At 45.3% G+C, this 3176-nt stretch overlaps 1 pseudogene; it reads right to left on the bottom strand.

Annotated features, from left to right (window-relative positions):
- Window positions 1–815: 815 nt before the first annotated feature.
- On the bottom strand, window positions 816–2501 carry LOC100765548 (annotated as a pseudogene).
- Window positions 2502–3176: the final 675 nt, after the last annotated feature.

Genomic DNA, 3176 nt, shown 5'->3' with positions numbered 1-3176 from the left:
TCTTGGAACTCTCCATCAGAGCTGCTGATTCATCTGTCCTTCCCTCCTCCCTTTTCTTGTGAAAGAAGCAGGGGAATTGAATTGGGAAGAAAGGATGAAATACAGTTTAACTGTGCCTCTCCTGCTATTTAGTAGTAGAAAACACTGCATAATGGTGTCTGGTGGTCAAGCATATTTTTCCCTGCTTTTGCTGATACTGAAACTATATGCCAGCCTGTCTCCAGTCCTGTCAGTAGTTTCATGATTCAGACATTTTCAAAAGTATTCATTAATATCGTTCGATGATGCTGTTTTTTTTTATTTTCTGTGTCTTTTTCTTCAAATTCCTTAATTACTACTCATATCTGCATATCCATCCCCCATTCCCTCATTCTTCCAACATTTCATGCTTCGCACCAACCCACACAACCCATCTCTCAACTCCTATCCTGGGATTTGGAGGCCCTTCACCAGGGACCTTTAATGACTGTCATATCACTTGGGGGGGTTTCTAGGCCCTTCTTGCTATAGCAAGGCTGCAATAGTAGCCCTCCATAGTGAATGGGCCCCCAAATCCTTTTGTGCTCTAGGAAAAATGACAGGCTCCACTGTTAGAGATCCCATAGACTCTATTGACCTCCTAGCTGGCACCCACCCTCAGATGGCTTGGTTTGGTCCAATGCTATTTCCCCAGCTTTGTGACTAGTGTCCCCATACACTCACTAGGTCAGTTCAACTGTTTCTGTGGGTTTCTGCAGCACTTTCTTGGCTCCTTTGCTCATCCCTCCTCCCTCTCCACAACTGGATTCTAGGAGTATGGTTCAGTGCTTTTTTCCCAGTGGACATCTTTATTAATAGAGCATCAACTTCTCCAAACCTATAGCTGGAATTTCATCTTATTTCCATGCTGCGTCATGAACAATGACAAAGCTAACCAGAGGCTACTCAAAGAGAACTAAGCTTTTATAGCTCACTTTCTTTTACAGGCAGAATATAAATAGATGCACTCTAGAATGCACTTAGCCATTAAGGGATTAAAATGGCATCTTGAAGAATGTAGACAAATCCCGATGCAGTAAGACGAGCTGAGATGCTGTGCAACTGTTTAAGGGTTCCTGATGCTGCATCTCTGCCACTAGCTGACACCAAATGGAGATGTGGAAAACACACTAAGTTGACTTAGAGGCTGTACACAGGAACCAAAAGGCAGGAAAATACTAAACATTGCTGAGAGCATCCACCCCAGGAAGGACTTTATCTTCCAGGAGCTCTAGACTGGCACCACCCCCAGTGCTGACATGGCTGACTTTATCCTCTGTATTCCATTTGGCACAGCAAGTGGCAGTGTCTCCACTACCTATGATAGTGATGCAACCCCTAGAAGTGGCTTTTACCACCTCATCCATGAGGGACTTGGTTCCCCTTGCAAAAGCTTCCCATTCAAAACCCCAACAGGTCCATTCCAAACAATCTGCTTAGCTCGAGCCACAGCCTCAGCATATTTCTTGCTGCTCTCAGTACCACAGTCCAAGCCCAGTCAGCCAGCAGGTATACCAGAGGTCACATTAGCTTGGCCAGTCTTGGCATTCTCATCAAATTTGTCAGCAGTGACAAAGTCAACAGGCATTTTTCTCAGCTTTGGCCATGAGATCTTTGACAATCTTGGTCCCTTCTTCATCATACAGAGAAGTGCCAATCTCCATGTTGTTGAGCACCTTAAGGAAGGTGAAAGCCATTCCACCACCAATGATCATCTCATTGACTTTGTCCAGCATATTATTGATCAGCTGGATCTTGTCTGCAACTTTAGCTCCTCCCAAGATAGCTAGGAAGGGGCGTTCAGGACTCTCCACAGCTTTGGCAAAGTAGTTCAGCTCCTTCTTCATCAAAAATCCACCAGCCTTCTGTGGCAGATTCACACCCACCATGGAGCTGTGGGCTCGGTGTGCAGTTCCAAAAGCATCATTGACATTAACATCCCCAAGTTTGGACAGTGAGGCTCTGAAAGCAATCAATTTTGGCTGGCTCAGCTTTAATCTTGTTGCCAGAAGCATCTTTTCCCTTCCCTTCTTCCTCTACATGAAAGCGGAGGTTCTCCAGCAGGATGACAGTGCCAGCTGCTGGGTTGGCACAGGCATTCTCTACTTCTGGGCCAAAACAGTCCTTCAAGAACAGAACATCCTTGCCCAGCAGAGATTTGAGTTCTGCAGCAACTGGCTCTAAGGAGTACTTGTCCGTCATTGGAACACCATCAGGCCGGCACAAGTGGCTCATAAGGACAACTGATTTGGCTCCATTGTCCAAGGAGAATTTGATGCTTGGGACAACAGCCTTGATCCTTTGGTTATTTGTTATCTGATTGTTCTTCATAGGAACATTGAAGTCCACCCTCATCACAACCCGCTTCCCCTTCACGTCCAGCTTGTGCAAAGTCAGCTTGTTAGAAAGCGACATTTTGGCAACACGGTAGGATCAAGAGGCTCAGATGTGAGGAAGAGCGGTTCAGTGCTTATAAGTGGCTGCCTGTTTCTGCTTCAAACAGCTACTGGATGAAGGCTCTATGAATGGTAACCTAGGTAGATATCAATCTCAATATAGGGGAAGGGCATCAATGGCAGCTTCTCCACTGTTGCTTGTATTGTTAGTTGGGGTCATCCCTGTGGATCCTCTAACAATTTCCTGGGTCAGACTTCTCTCCATACTTGTACTGTCTCTCTCTATCCAAGGAATCTCCTTTCTTGGCCTCCTCTATGCCTCCCATGCCTCAGTACTCTTGTTCTCCTACCCCTGCCCCTTCTTCACTTCTCACTTCTTTAATCTCCAAGCTCAAACCATGCTCCCACTACCCAAAACCTGGAATCAACCTAGACACCCCTCAACTGAAGAATGGATAGTGAAAATATGTACATATATACAATGGAGTACCACTCAGGGGGGAAATGGAATGTTGAAATTTGCAGACAAATGGATGGAACTAGAAGAAACAAACCTGAGTGAGGTAACCTAGTTACAAAAATGTAAACATGGTGTGTAGTCACTCATATATGACTTTTAGACATAGAGCAAAAAATTAACAGCCTGCAACCCACACTGCTAAATGAGCTGGGAAACCAGGATGACCCCAATGGAAGATTGCACAGTCCCTTGAAGAAGGGAAGGGGGCAACAAGCCCTGAACATGTTCTTTTGAAGAATCCA

The sequence above is a fragment of the Cricetulus griseus genome, chromosome 3 (assembly GCF_003668045.3).
Source record: "Cricetulus griseus strain 17A/GY chromosome 3, alternate assembly CriGri-PICRH-1.0, whole genome shotgun sequence".
In the NCBI taxonomy this organism is placed as follows: Eukaryota; Metazoa; Chordata; class Mammalia; order Rodentia; family Cricetidae; genus Cricetulus; species Cricetulus griseus.
The sequence above is the reverse complement of the archived record's forward strand: the minus strand, read 5'-3'. Positions and strand labels throughout refer to the sequence as shown.